Below are 16,373 nucleotides of genomic sequence, written 5' to 3' on the forward strand. Positions count from 1 at the left end.
TCTCTGAGGTCCTGTGCACAGGGGGACCAGATGGTGCTAGGTATTTTCCTCTAGATTCAGAAATGTGGACAGAAAGTAGTCTCTTTTGGCTTCCCAGGTGTGTCTGCCCCTCTGAAGTCTAGATCTCCCTCCCATAGATTTGGGTGCAGGGGTTGTTGACCGGTCCCTTAAGATCCGGGGGTCAGTTTTGGACCTCGGGGCTCCTGCCCAGTTTGAATGCCCCTATCTTCCTGTTCCCAGAAGCCCCATACAGTTTACTCTTGGGCCAGGGATGTGGGCAAAGATGATCAGTGCAGTGGTCTCTCCTGCCTGCAGCCTCAGGAGTGCCACAGGTCTTTGTGATCAGCTCTCTGTCCCACGGGGTTTGGGAGAAGGGAGCTGTTGGCCAGATCAGTGAGGTTTGGGTGCCAACTAGAAACCAGAAGTATCTGGTCCCAGAGGAATTTTGCCTTTGTGTGTCCTGCGTCCACCAGGCAGGTCACTTGGAGCAGAAAGGTTGGTCTTATCTCTGGTCTCCGGCTTGAAGTAGCTCCTCAGGTCTAGGTTTCAGCTCTCCTTGAGGGCAGCAACCACAAAGGCCTGTCCTGCCTTATCCCGGTCCCTGTGTACAGGGGCCCAGATTGTGCTAACAGCTTTTCCTCAAGAGTCAGCAATGTGGGCAGAGTAGTCCTCCTCTGGCTTCCAGGTGTTTGCCTTTTGAATGTCTAGCTGTCCCTCCCATGGGATTTGTGTACAGGGAGCTGTTTAACTGGTTTCCTTCAGTTCTGTGCACAGTTTGTACAACAGGTCTCCTGCAACTTAAGTGCCTCTCATTCCCCTTTTAAAGAAAGAGTGAATGCCATATATTTCTTTAAGGGAGTTAGTTATGTCCTTCTTAAAGTCCTACATCATTATCATAAAATGTGATTTTAAGTCCAAATCTTCTTTTCCAGTGTGTTTGGTTGTCCAGTGTTGGCTTTGGTGGGAGGTCTGGCCTGATCATGCCAAGTAGTCTTGATTTCTGTTGCTGTTTAGGTTCCTTTGTTTGCCTATAGCTATCAGGTCATCTCTGTATTGTCTTATCTGTTGACTTTGAAAGTGCCTTTGGGCTCCTGTAGACCTGGGGTTTTTTCCCAGCATCATAGGGAACAGAGAGCTTGCTGTTAGCTGTGTAGGTGCTTCTGGCAACTGGTTTTCAAGTCTTTCAAAGAGTCCTGCCCTTGAGTGTTTAGGTCCTCGGTGCCCATGGGGCACAGATGGCACCAGAGGGATTTCCTTGCCAGAAAGTATTCATCTCCTTTGGTTTCTCAGGAGGTCTTTGCAGTTTTGAGGTTCCCAGCCCTCTCCCCCATGGAATTTGGGTGCAGGAGGTGACTGGTTCATTCAGTTCTGGCAGCCACAAACCAACCGCCTATCCCTGACTGCCCTAGTATACAGGTACCATGAAGTTTCCTTTTTGAGAGGGGGAAATGTGGCAGCAGTGGGCAAGGGGTGCAGTGGGCAGAAGTGGGCAGAAGTGGCATGTCCTGAGGTCTCGGATTGTCTGCAAATTCTGGGATTTTATCTTCCCATTAGATTTGAGTACAATATAGTTGTTTTCATTCTCCTTGTAATATGACCTTTTTCTTTTTTTAAAAATTGATATTTTTATTTATTACTTCAAACACTATCCCCTTTCCTGGGTTTTCCTTGCATTCCTCTATATACACCATCTCCCTCTTATCCATTTTCTATGAGTTTGCTCACATCCACCCACTCCTGCCTTGCTGCCCCAGCATTCCCTTTTTTTACACTGGGCCTCAATCTTTCAGTAGGACCCAAGGGCCTCCAATTTAATGATGCAGATAAGGCCTCTTCAGCCCCTTTCCAGTCTCTCTTCTATTGGGGTCCCCAGATCAATCCTATGAAGGCTTCTTTGAGTATCAAAAGACCAGATGGTTGTGATTCTGGGCAGAGCCTCTCAGGAGGCAGCTGCATCAGGCCCTGTCAGTAAGCAATTTCTTGGACATCAGCAGTATTATCCTGATTGGTGTCTGCATGGGGATGGATTTCCATGGGGAAGTCTGTGGATGACCTTTTATCCAGTCCTGCTCCACTTTGTCCCTTTATTTCCTCTTTTAGACACAAGCAATTCTGGGTTAAAATTTTGACATGGGCAGGTGGCTCCATCCCTCAACAGGGTGATAGTGGTACACCTAACCTCTGGATATGGTCTTCATAGGTTCTTCCTCACCTTGTGTGGTATTTCATCTAATGTCATCCCCATTGTGTCCTCAGAGTCTCTTGCTTCCTGGTATATGGAACATTTTGCTACCCAGTTCCCCCATTCCCATTTCTACACCTTTGTTCAGTTACTAGACCCCTCTGTACATCTCCTCCCATACCTGATTTTGCTCTCTTTTCCCTTTCCTGCCTCCTTTCTTTCAAGTTTCTGCCACCTCTACTTCCCTTGATTATCTTGTTGCCCTTCTAAGTCTGACTGAGGCACCCATGTTTTATCTTCCTTCTCTTGAGCCCCATGCTGTCCATGTTGGTATCATTGGGTATTCTAAGCTCTTTTGCATAATATCCACTTATCAGTGAGTATATACTAAGTGTGTTCCTTTGGTTATATCACTCGGATTATATTTTAGATCCATCCATTTGCCTGCAAATTTGAAAAGTCTTGTTAGTTTTGATAGCCATGTAGTACTCCCATTGTGTAAATATATCACATTTTCTGTATTCATTCCTCTTTGAGGACATCTGGGTTGGTTCCAGGTCTGGCTATTATAAATAAGGCTGCTATGAACATAGTAGAGCAGGTGTCTTTTGTTGTATGTTGGAGCGTCTTTTGGATATATGCCTAGAGTGGCATTATTTTATTCTTCAGGTAGTAGTATGTTAACTTTTCATGTTGAACAGATTAAAGTGGTTGTACACGCAAATCCCACCAGCAATGGCAGAATGTTCCTCTTTCTCCACATCATTTGGCAAAGCATCTACTATAGCCTGAGTTTTTTATCTTTATATGGTGGATTGTTTCTTCATATTAGGAAGACAATTTTATGTGTGCGGATTTTACGCCATAATCCTGATCACTAAGGATGTTTAGGCAGGAAAATTTATTCAAGACCTAGCTTCAATTTTTGGAATTTGAGCTAAAATGGCTAAACGACCTTCAGAAGAAAGTAAACTTGTAGTTCTTAAAGTATTTTTTTTTTGTTGTTTGTTTTTTTGTTTTGTTTTCCATTTATTTTAAACATGTGCGTATGGACAGACCCATATGTCATGAGTGCACTTCGCAGGAGGACAGAAGATGGCACTAAATGCCAAAGAAGAAGGATTCATAGGCAGTTGTGAGCCTGGGAACCCTACTCATGAAACAGAGAACCTTTGATATATTTTAAATATTCATTTCAAAAGAATAAATGTTAACAAATACCAGAAAAGACCTAGGACCCTCAGAGCCTGACTGTCTTTTTATTTTTGTGACAAAGTCTCAATCCATTCTTCCCTTAGACTCCTATTTGAGCTGGTTACTGTCATGTACCACCATGCCTGGCTTAACTGGCAATATGTTTTTTCATTCAAATGACCAAATGAAGAAAACAATTTGAATTCCTTTATTTTGTGCTTAAGACACAGCCTTGACTTGTCGTTGGCAACATGTTACAGTTTTGATTTTGTGGTTTTGTTAAATCACTGACTAAAAGCAACTTGGGGAATGATATGTTCATTGTGCTCCTAATTATAGTTCAGCATGGGCAAAACCTAGGAAGCCAACTGGAAACAGACCATGGAGGAATACACATTTCTGGTTTGCTCAGCCTGTTTTTCTATTCTGTCAGGCCTGTATGTTTGAGATACCACTGCCAGCATTGGGTGGGGGTCCTCCTACATTGATTATTAATCAAGGAAGTACCCTAAAGACCTGTTTCACATTCCCTCCCAGAAAATTGGCGCTCTAATTTGTCTAGGTATTAAAAACTAGTTTATATATCTTTATCAAATTAACTTGTGAGGTACATGATATAAAATTCACAAAAGTAAAAGGTAAAATTAAATTAAATCAAGTGGAAAAAAAAGAACACTGGTAAGAAAGAATATCTGAGGAAAAGCATGGATAGATCTCAGCACAATATCAAAGAATTTGAAAATTCTCAAATACTCATGTAAATGCTCTTCAAAAGGTGACCTTGGCTGTGCATGGTAACAGTAATCAAATAGATGGGATGATCACTTCTGTACTGTCATCCCTCTTTCCCCAACTACCCTAACATTGATCAATTGACCATAAACATAAGTTATCATAATGCAAATGCGTGGAAGTTTAGGGACCCTTAATGGATTTATATTGAGTGAATCTATCATGGGAAAGACAACACTGAGCACAGACATGGTATCATTCCCCAGGGTTACCTGCTATCAACCTGGTTGCAGGTTGACTACATTGGATCACTCCCTCTCTTAAAGGATAATCCTTTCTTACTGGAACAGATACTTTTCTGGTTGTGGAGTTATCTTTCCTGCATGTAATACTTCCCAAAACCATAATACAGAATGCCTTACATTACAATTGGAGATGCTTGACTCTACATCACCATGGTATACAATCCACTACTGTATCTGGCCAAAAAATTTATTTTCAGTCGAGGAAGTGTAACAATTATTACACAAAGTTTATTACATTTTATGTCTGTGGAGTTCAGGAGATTCTTTACAATATCTCTTGGTGATACCAAACTTTTCATTAAACTAAACTAGAAAAAGTAACAATACTAATCAGATAGGATATTTTAGTCACAGATACATCAGAAATATAAGTCACGGGTTCTAGGAAAAGGGTCATAACTTGCTGAGATGCTACTAGAGGAGGGAGGAGGAACTATGAAATGAGTGCTAGGGAAATGGATTATAAATATCAGATAGGCCATATGGCCAGTTGTACAAAAAACAAGGATTCTATCATGACCCCAAATTTTTTACCATATACTAGAATTCACCAGGGCTGGAGAGTTGGCTCAGCCTTAAAAGGCTAGGTTCATAACCAAAGATATAAGAAGGCATTTACAAGGATATTTTTGTTTTGTTTCTTAAATTTCTTTGTCGGATGATATAACACCAATATACAGAACATGGATGGTAATTATGAGGCTCAATACAACAGAAGATTGTTCTTTGACAGACATCACCACCCAGTCTTAATTAATTATGTGTTTTCAGTTATCCACGCTCACTTCTTAGTACTGGAATACTATATGAATTGAACTTGTACAGTTCTTATAAATGATGAGAAATTATCTTTGAGTTTATGTGATCATCAGTCATTTTGTATTTTGATGATATTCTTCCCTTGATGGCACCCAACACCTCGGCCCCTTATTATTGACAAGCTTTCCTACACAGATCCCTGATCCTTGAGTTGTTGCTCTATAAAAACTGGTAGTAAGGATATACTCCTGAAGACAATCCTGACTTATTTCATCAGATGGCAAAAATTTAAACTGGCCCACAACAAAAAGCTTTACCTATGCTGCCTAGAATTAAAGTTGCTGTAGCTACAACACCTACTACGAGAGTAAAGAGTAAAAAGGAATAAAAACTAAGTGGGACCCACACACCATTAAGATTCTTCAATTCTACATGTACACACTTAAAAAAACAGTAGCCACTCTCTTGCAAAATTTTTCCTCTTTAATACTCAGAAAAATGAAGAAGATATTTGGAATGGTCTTGAGACTCAAAGGATGGGGAAGCTGGCTGTGAACATATATATGTCTTCTAGGAATGGCATAGGTAGAACATGAGGTCTTACCAATATGACCACCAAAATAGGATCTGAAGAAGGAACATAACAATGAACATACCAAAGTAGATGGAAGAAAGTTTCCAAACTTTTAGTTACAAGCATTTACAGAAAAGTGTAAGTCAGGGCATGTAAGAGGTTGTCATTACCATGGAAGGGAAAAAATGGCCATATATTACCAAATAATGAGCCATCAGAATATAAATTCATGAAAGTTTACATGGTTTTTACAAATGTATTACTACACACACACACACACACACACACACACACACACACACACACACAGACACACATACAGGCATTCAATATGAATTAATGAAATTGACGTGTGCATTTAGGATTGCAGGAAGGGGTATAGAAGAAGTATATATTCTAGAACAGAAAATAATACAGAAAAGAACAATTAAATTTCAATGTAAAAACAAACTACAAAAACAGCAGTTAAAAAAATAAATCAACAAACAATACTTTTAAAAGAGAAAATGACACCGAATTCAACAACGGATGTTCACAAATAATGTGTGTCTTTGTATGTATTAATGTTTATATATGAAATATTAAACTCAAATAAGATTTAATCCAACTCTTTTCATGTAAAATTTATTGTGAGACCCTTCTGTATAGACAGTTTCTATGATTACAGACTTCACCTACTTTATTGTGATAAAGGTCTTGTGTATGGTATTATTTTCACTATTTATCAGTGAATGAAACACATTCATTTCATTTTAAAATTGTGTGTTTTTGTATAAAGTACAAGAGTCTTATAATTCAAAACAATCTGAACTGTTCTTTTCATATACTGTTTGATTTTAAACATTTTATCTTATATTCTTAGCATCTTCATAATACATTGTAAAGCTACTCAAATCCAGCTCTTCTGTGATGGCCATCAATAATAAGCAATACTGTCCACTATGCTCCACACTCTACTAACATTCACTCTTGTTTCTTATTTCAAATGGGTTCTTTTTTATTGTATCATAATCTACTTATTATTCCAAATCACTAATGAGACAACTTAATATTTTGCTAATGTCTTAGTTTCTGTTACTGTAACAAAACACCATAGTCAAGAAGACATGAAAAACATGTTGATTTCCTGGTGAACCTTGGTCACAGATAATTAGATGAAACCAAGGCAATAACTTTGGATGCAAGCCCAAGTAGAGTCCATGGAATAATGCTCATTACTAGATTCATGTCCATGTTGTATACAATCCTCTTTCTCATACTTCCTAGGACTTGCCTAGAGGTAGCACACAATATCCTCAAACAGTTAGGTTGTATAAAACACTAATTGGAACATGACTTATACACATGTACATGTCAAAATGATGGCAACCATTTCTCAATTGAGATTCCCTATTCTCAACGTTTAGATTTGTGCACTCATAGATGAAGAACCATTATCTCCCAGAAGCCTTAGTTATTGGTATTTTCATTGGGCGGTGATATCCTACTATGTTTATTACATATTACAAAATCTTAGTATATTATTTAAATTATTTGTATGATTTAGTAGTACTTTTGTTAAGATAAAGAAAGAGAAAAAGATATGTTGAATATCATCTAACATTTAAAAACTACTGAAGTTTCAATAATGAAATTTATCTTTGTATTTTTGAAGAAAATTTGAATCTGTTCTAACTAAAATAACATAACACTTTGGCACAAAGATACACCCTAGCAATCCTGCACTAGAAGCCAAGATGAAAGACCTCCTAACTACATGACTTTCCCTTTGTGCTGTGGTAGACAGGGAGGAAGGTGATCCACACACTACAGAACACCAGCATGCTGAAAGTTAGAAACTTAAGCTTCGACTGAATCTGTCAGGAAGGTTCCTAGCCAAGAATGCCACAGCAAAGCTCATCAGAGCCAAAGAGCCCAAGTATCCCAAGGTAAGAGTGGAAGGCAGATAGACCCTTTGTTGCAAATAATGATGATCTTATGGAGTTCAGATTACATGTCTTGGTCAGCCAAAAAGGAGGAGATGTTCCCCAACCAGTTACAGAACAAGTTGGATTAGGGGTGCACAAATGGGAATGACCAGGTTAGGTGCCCCTGAGGTCAACATTCCTTTCATCCTATTTCCTGGGTAGTGATCTTGGCCATGACCACAGTTATTGTTTTGGCCAACACAGTTGAAATAGCCACTGTGAAAAACCTCCAAATGTGGGGTTTTGCTGTAGGATGCAAGGTGATGTGGTTGGGGGTGTCGATTCAATTTTTAGTGCATTGTAAATGGTAATATGCCTGAAGTCATGTTGTTTAATTCCTAGACCTTAAATTAACTATCACAGAAATATGAAATGAGCTGATATAGTTCTCAATGTAGCTGATGAACTGCATTACACAGTTAGCTGGCTTTGAGGGTTTTATCCCTTTGTCCAATATCTTCCATAGGTAGAAGAATATAAAGCTATTCATGTAAATACTCTTTATAGTATTTTAATTATTAATACTTCATACACTGATACATTTCACACTTTTAGTGAGGTAGGTCTCCTTTTTTCCAACTACACATTACAAGCTAGATAGCATGAAGTTTAATACATTCATCCCTCTTTCCTTAGCTGGGCTGTGATTGATGATGAGCACTACTCCACCTTTAGATTTCACCAGGAATCACGTTACTTTCTCGTTTCTTTGACAGCAAATATTTCATCCTTTAAACCATGTGGCTCTTAAAATGTTTCATTATTACAAATTTAATAGCGTTTGTCAGGGACCGACTGGATGATAGGAGAAAACACTGGACGATCATGTAGACCGATTACTTTGTTCAAAGAATCTAGAAAGATTGAGCATATATAGTCTGTAGAATTTACTGTTTAAAGATTGCTTATAGGATTCCACTGCCATCTCTCCTCCCATTTCATCATACGCTGAGCCTGAACCATGCAAGGTAAGCTTCCCCATCCCCATCCATCTTCCCTGCTTGCTGAGTCTTCTGAAACAAGCCAAGCTGCCCTGAGCATCCTGCTCTTCTGGGGGGACCTCCATTCACCGCCTCCCACCTCTGTACCTACCTTCATCAGATGTGTGGATCCTGAAAGAATACATGTAACATCCCTTTTCTCAACCATCTTCCCTGTTGATGGGTCCTCTGCAACAGCCCAAGCCGGCCTGAGCAACCCACATTTTAGGCAGAAATCATTCCCTCAATACCTCTCTACACACTTTTTGTTGGATATGTAGCTACTGAAACATACAGACCTGTAGTCTGACCATAGAAACCCCACACATCAGAATCCCTTACAACCTAAGGATATCCAACACCCGGACAGAGAGTTTTAACACCCCCAATATGCCAATACAACAAAAACATCAGTGATAAACCCATCCCCTGATTGTTAAAGGTCCTTTAAAGACAAGTCAACAAAATCAGGGCAATATGGCTCTTTTAGAGCACAGCTACCCTTCCTTCTACCTTAAGCCCAAGATATCCCACAGCACAACTGAAATGCAGAAAATGATCATAAATCCAATGTATAAAGATGATAGAGCAGTCTCAGCATTGCCTTCTTTGACCTCAGTTGGAGGATACTAATCCTTTAGAGACTTGAGGGCCCAGGGAAGGAGGAGACCAGGAGGCAGGAAGGAACATCCCTCTCAGAGGCAGATGGGAAAGGAAATGGAGTGATCAGCTGTGGGAGGAAGGACTGAGAAGGTGAGTAATGTCTTCAATGTAATAAAATAGTAAAAAAGAAAGAAAATGTGTACATTTACACAATCTACTACTATTCAACCTTCTGATACATTATTAAATTTATTTTCAGATAAACGGAACTAGAAAAAATACCACAGTGACCATTAAAGGAAAGGAATAAATCATAAAATCTAATACAAATTTTGGAAAATGCAATCTAAAAAGTAGAGGTTTTTAAAGAGCAACAAATGAATCCCTTAAACATATGCAAATATACAATTAAACAGGGATACAAATAACTAAAAACTGTACTAGATCTGAAAGTGAAAATACTTACAATAAAAACAAAAGAAAATATAAGTTGAGGAATCCTGGAGATGGAAAACCTAGGAAAGAGAAATAGGAACAACAGAAACAAATGCCCCACCTACTGAATACTGAGGAGAATGGAAAAGAGAATCTCAGGTGTGAAGGTAATAGAATAAATTGATGTATCAGTCAAAGAAAATTTTAAATGTAAAAATCCCTGACACAGAACACCAGTCACAGATTTACCATCAAAGACCTAACCTAAGAATAAAAGGAATAGAAGAAGGAGAGGGTTCAGGTCCAGGTCCCAGAAACATTTTCCAGGAAAATCATGAAGAAAAGCTTCCTACCTAAAGGGAAGGGAATTCCTATAAACATACAAAAACATAGAACAACAACTAGTCTGGACCAGAAAGAAGAAAAATCTTCCAGCACATAACCAATCAAAAGACGAATCTACAAAACAAAATTATTAAAAGCAGCAGAGGGGGCAGGAACATGCAGTGGCAAACCTATCAGAGTTACCGCCTTTAAAGAGACTCTAAAAAGCTAGAAGTGACTGGACAGGTAACTTTCAGCTTTTAATTAACCACAGATGCCAACCTATATTACTATCCCAACAAAATTCTCAATCACCATGAATACAAGAAAACAAGATATTTTAAGACAAACAAATTGAAACAATATCTATCCTAAATCAATCCCTACCAGAAATTACGAGAGACTTCAGTTACCAAAGATAATGGTGTCCAAGAAAACACAGAAAATAAGTAATCCCCTTCCAACAAAACCCAGGGAAGCACATGCAAACACACACACACACACACACACACACACACACACACACACCAGCAACAAAATAACAGGAAATAATAATCACTGGTCATTAATATCTCTCAAAATCAATAGACTCCATTCCCCAGTAAAAAGACACAGGGTAACAGAATGGATGAGAAAACAGGATCCACTATTCTTCATATTACAAGAAAAGCCTCAGTAATAAAGATACACACAATACCTCAGAGGAAAGACTGGAAAAAATTTGTAAGTAACAAAAATCAAAAAGCAAGCTGGGTAGCCATTCTGAAATCTAGAAAAATAGACTTTTAACCACAATAAATCAAAGAGAGCAGGGAAGGACACTGTACCCAATAAAGGAAACTTACCAAGACAATATCTCAATTATGGACATCTATATAATAAACACAGTGGGAAAAAAACCACGTTTGTAAATGAAACACTGTTAAAGCTTATATCACAGGTGAAACAATTACAAACTATTGGTGGAGGCTTCAACAACTCCACTTTCACCAACCAAAGGTCATCCAGATGAAAATTAAACACACAGAAATAATTAAACATTATGAATCAAATGGACTAACAGACATCTATGAAATACTTCACCCCAAACACAAAGGGGCCAATTTTTTTCTCAACCTCATGGATCTTTCGAAATTGACCATATAATCAACTAAACCTAAAGCTGGTTCTTTGAAAATCAACAAAGATAGACCTAAACCTCAGGCAAAAACAAAAGACAGACACTATCCAAAAAAAAAACAAATAAAACAAACAAACAAAAAAAAACCAAATGAGAAGTGAGGAGAGAGACATAATAACAACTGATGGTAGAAGAAAATTAAAAGAAAGATTATGTCTAATAACGCTTCAAAGCTTCTGTATATGTCCTGAGAGGCACTACCCAGCTAGCTGGCCAGACAGATACAGACACACACACCACAAACCAGTGGATGGAGGTATGGGGCTGTTATGAAACAATAGAATGGAGAGAGTTTCTTGCCTCTAAGAGTGGGACTCCGCTAGGAAGGCCAATAGAGTCAACTAAACTAGAAATCCTGGTAGCTCTCAGAATCAGGAACCGCAACTGAAGAAAACACACAGGCGTGAACCTAGGCAGCCCTGCATATATGTAGCAGATGTGCAGCGTGCTCTTCATGTTTTGTCCCAAACCAGTGGAACAGGGTCTATTCAAAAGCTGTACCTATGTGGGACGGTATTTTCACCTACCTGGGCTGCCTTGTCTGTGAGCTCAGTGGGAAAGAAACACCACCTAGTCTTGCAAGTCTTGAAGTGCCAGGGGGTGGGAAGGATTCATGCCCCACCACTCAGAAGAGAAGGAAAAGAGGGATTGGAGAAGGATTGTGGAATGAGCCAACTGGTAGGGGGCAGTGAACAAAATATAAAGTGCAACCCCATAGGAAGAATAATATCAACCAACTACACTCCCCAGAGCTCCCAGGGACTAAAGCACCAACCAAAGAGTACACATGGAGGGACACATTGTTCCAGATGCATATTTAGCAGAGGATGGCTTTTATCTGGAATTAGTTGGAAGGCAGGCCCTTGAGTCACCTGTGAAGTGGCTAAATGCTCGAAGTATAGAATGCTAGGGCAGTGAGGTGGTAGTGGGTGGGTGGATGAGGGAACTTTCTCATAGAAGCAGGGGGAGAGGGAGTTGGAAAGGGCATTTGTGAAAGGGAAACTGGGAAGGAAGATAACATTTGAAGTGTAGATAAATAAAATAACCAAGAAAGGAAAAATTATATATTTTAAAACTCAAGAGAAACCACATGCTGACAAGGATATGCATCAAGGGGAACACTACTCCAATGCTGGTAGGCGTGCAAACTTGTATAACCACTCTGGCAATGAACTGGTAGTTTCTCAGAAAATAGAGAATAGTATGTCACTCCTGTGTGTATACCTAAAAGATGTTTGACAATCCCACAAAGATACTTGCTGAACTATGTTCACAGCAGCTTTATTCATAATAACCAGAAACTGGAAGCAATCTAGATGTCCCTCAAATGAAGAATGGATAAAGAAAATGTGTTACATCTACACAATGGAATAGTACTCATCTGTGAAGAGCAAAGACATCCATGAATTTTGCAATGGATATTGCAAGTGGATGGACCATGAGATTATCATCTTGAATGAGGTAACCCAGTCCCAAAAGGACATGCACAGTATTTACTCACTTTTAAGTGTCCATTAGGATAAAATATAGGATCCCAATGCTACATTTCACAGAACCAAGGAGGCTGGACAGGAAGGAGGACACAAGCCAGGATGCTTGAACCTCATGTGGAAGTGGGGTGTGTGGTTAAGTGGTCATGGATGGCAATGAAGGGAGAAAACTGGGTGTGAAAGGGGATTTGGGTCAGGTATAGGGAGTGGCAAAGGGGATGGGCAGATGGGATGATTAGGGGAATGTATGAAAATCTGCAGCCAATGGGAAGGGGTGTTAGGGAGCATCCCCAGGAAAAAAACGGAGTCCTGGTATTGGAGAGTTGTCCAAAAATCAGTAGGGGTGTCCTCAGCTGTGACTCACAGCATTAGGGATATGGAGACTGGGGAGGCTGCCTCCTAGGGTCAGGCAGGAACCCCGATGGAGCCAAAGGTACACCAACCCACCCTCAAAATGTTCAACCCCAAACATATCCTGTCTAGAAGAAATACAGGGATGTGGGATGGAACAGAGACTGATGTAAAGGCCATGCAATAATAGGCCCGCTTAGAGACCCAACCCGTGGGCAAACACCACTCCTTGACACCAGTAATGATATTCTGTTATGCTTACAGATAGGAGACTAGCATGGCTGTCCGCTGAGAGACTCTACCCAGCAGCTGATTTAAATAGATGAAGACACCTATAGCCAAGCTTTGGATGCTGTGTAGGGACTAATATCGAATAATAGGAGGATGGGTTTTAGCCTCTAAATGGATAGGATCTCCACAAGAAGATCAAGAAATGAACTAACCTAGACACTTGGGGCTCTTGGGGACTGAACCACCAAGCAAAGAACATGCACAGGCTGTACCTTGGCCTCTGTGCACATATGTAGCAGATATGTAGCTGGGTTCCCTGTGGGTCCTGAACATCTGGAATAGTGGCCTATCTAAAAAGCTGTTGCCTGTATGTGCGATATGTACTTCTACTTGGGCTTTCATGTTTGGCCTCAGTGGGAATGGAAGTGCCTAATCTCATACAGACTTGTGATGACAGGATGAGAGGGATAATACAAAAAAAATGATTAGAAATATTTCTCCCTCTAAAAGTTTTTTTTGCAAAATATAAAACCAGTAACCATCATACTGTGAGAGAAATGAGTTGTTTGTAGAAGATATTGCAGGTTATTGGCAGCATCCAAAAATGTTGATATCATTGAAATGATTAAATTCTGAAACACACAGATTTTAGGTCTTTCATTTCCATCTAGGGAATTTTCCATTTCTACTGTGAAAAGAGATGATACTTGAATTTAGCAATTTTTCTCTGCATGGAAGCATGTATCTGTCTCATTGGAAACCTCATTTCATGGGCAATGTGTACATTCAAAGCAGAAGTGTGTTATTTGTTTCTGATGAATTTTCCTGAATCTAGCAATGCATGCCACACTACACATGGATGTGAGATTCTGAGAATATGTATGTATAATATGTATATATATATGTATATATCATGTGTATAATGACATATATGTTTTCACACATATGTAACAAAATTTCATGGTTTATATGTAGTTATATATATATATCTACATATCAGATATTACTATACATTTACATATTTCTCTGATAAATCATGTATCAATTTCAGGCACTTTATTATTATATGTAAGCTTCCAATGCCCTGAATGTCACACAAATTCATTGCATCATGTGATATTAAGTGTGTAATATTTGTGTTGTATAGATTTAAAAAATTTTCCTCCTAAAGTGATTAAATGGAAATGGAACATTAAGGTGGCGTTAGTTTCTCTCACGTGATTTTTTTTCATAGTTACCACACATTTTATTGTAAAACAACATGCCATTCATGATAAAAGAAACTTCTTGAAAAATAAGAGAACATAATGCGAAATTGTCTTCTTTTCAGGTATAGCAACTCCAAGGATGTATTTTGCATGGTGAAAGGCATTGTGCTTTGTCATCATGCCTCTCTCTTTCCCTTTCCCTCACCCTCTCGCTCCTCTTCTCCCTCTCCCTTTTCCTTTCCTTCCCCCCCCCTCTGAGTTGTTTTTATTTTTAGAAGGTCCCACATTGTACCTTAGGCTAGCCTACGTTCACCAAGTAAGCCCAATTAGGCTAGAATGTCTCACATGATCTATAAATAAAATAATAAGGATACTGATTAGAGGGGAGAGAGAAGGTAGGGTAGATCAAGCAAAGGTTCTTTGATAATATGAGCAAAGCATGCTATATAAGACTCTCATAGAATTAATAAAGTTTTTCTAAGTTTAAAACAAAGCCTAGTATGCAGAGAAATATTTCTGTTAATGAGCATATACTATACCTCATTAGGGAATAAATATGTTCGGACAGATTGATAAAATTTTATGATTTATATGCAGTTACAAAACTTTGATTATACATATACACATATATTATTTTCAATTTCATAAGTACATTTCTGTATTGTTAAGAGATTAGACTTGTAGGTACATTAGAGCATGGAATCTTAAGACCTTTGAATGCTATAACCCAGACATATCTGAAGTTGTGAATTATCAAATTTCCATGCTGCCAAGGATGGGACTTTTGCAAGGAAATGCTACTCAGCTATTAAAATGAGGACATCAGAATCTTGCTGATCAAGGCCCACAGCTCTCTGCTCCTAAACCCTGTAGGGGAGAGAGCTGATCACCCAAATAAATGTGTGGGCAATCCTGAGACTGCAGGGCAGGAGAGACTGAAACTTCTGCCTACTTTTGCCCATATCCCTGGCCCAAGAGGAAACTGTATAGGGCCTCTGGGCACGGAAAGATAGGGGCAGTCAAGCTGCAGGAGCCCTGTGGTCCAGACTGAGCTTGGATCTGAACAGAACCAGTGAAACAGCAACCTGCACCCAAATCCCGAGGGCGGGAGAGCTAGACTTCAGAGGGACAGACACACCTGGGAAATCAGAGAAGACTACTCTATGCCACATTTCTGAATCTAGAGGAAAACACCTAGTGCCATTAGGGGCCCCTGTGTACAGGGACCCAGAAGTAGATACATGCACTTCTGGCTGCTGCACTCTTGGAGAGCTGAAACCCAGCCCTGAAGAGTGACTTCAGGCCCAAAACCAGAGGTAAGACCAATTTTTCTGCTCCAAGTGACCTGCCTGGTGGTCTCAGACAGAGAAAGGCAAAATTCCTCTGGGACCGGATACTTCTGGTTTCTAGCTGGCGCTGGAACCTAGCTGATCCCAGCCCACAGCTCCCAGCTCCCAAACTCCCTGGGAGAGAAAGCTCATCGCCCAGATGTGTGGGCACTCCTGAGACTGCAGGGCAGGAGAGACCTCCACTTCCGCCCATGTTTGCACACATCCCTGGCCCAAAAGGAAACTATATAGGGCCTCTGGGAAGAGGAATGTAGGGGCAGTCAAGCTGCAGGAGCCCTGCAGTCCAAAATATGTCCAGATCTGAAGGGACCCAATCAAACAGCTCCCTGCACCCAAATCCATGTGAGGGAGAGCTAAACCTTCAAAGGGGCAGACGTGCCTGGGAAACCAGAGGAGACTAAATCTCTGCTCACATTTCTGACTGTTGAGCAGAACACCTAGCACCATCTAGTCCCCATGTGCACCAGGACTGGGGAGAAGTAGGGGGAGTCTTTTCTGGTTGCTGCCCT

The 16,373-nt window shown here is 39.9% G+C and overlaps 1 pseudogene; it reads right to left on the reverse strand.

The window, feature by feature from the left end:
* Positions 1-7,367: 7,367 nt before the first annotated feature.
* Positions 7,368-16,373, reverse strand: part of LOC116912698 — a 21,604-nt pseudogene continuing 12,598 nt past the window's right edge.

Source organism: Rattus rattus, chromosome 11, assembly GCF_011064425.1.
Source record: "Rattus rattus isolate New Zealand chromosome 11, Rrattus_CSIRO_v1, whole genome shotgun sequence".
Taxonomy (NCBI): Eukaryota; Metazoa; Chordata; class Mammalia; order Rodentia; family Muridae; genus Rattus; species Rattus rattus.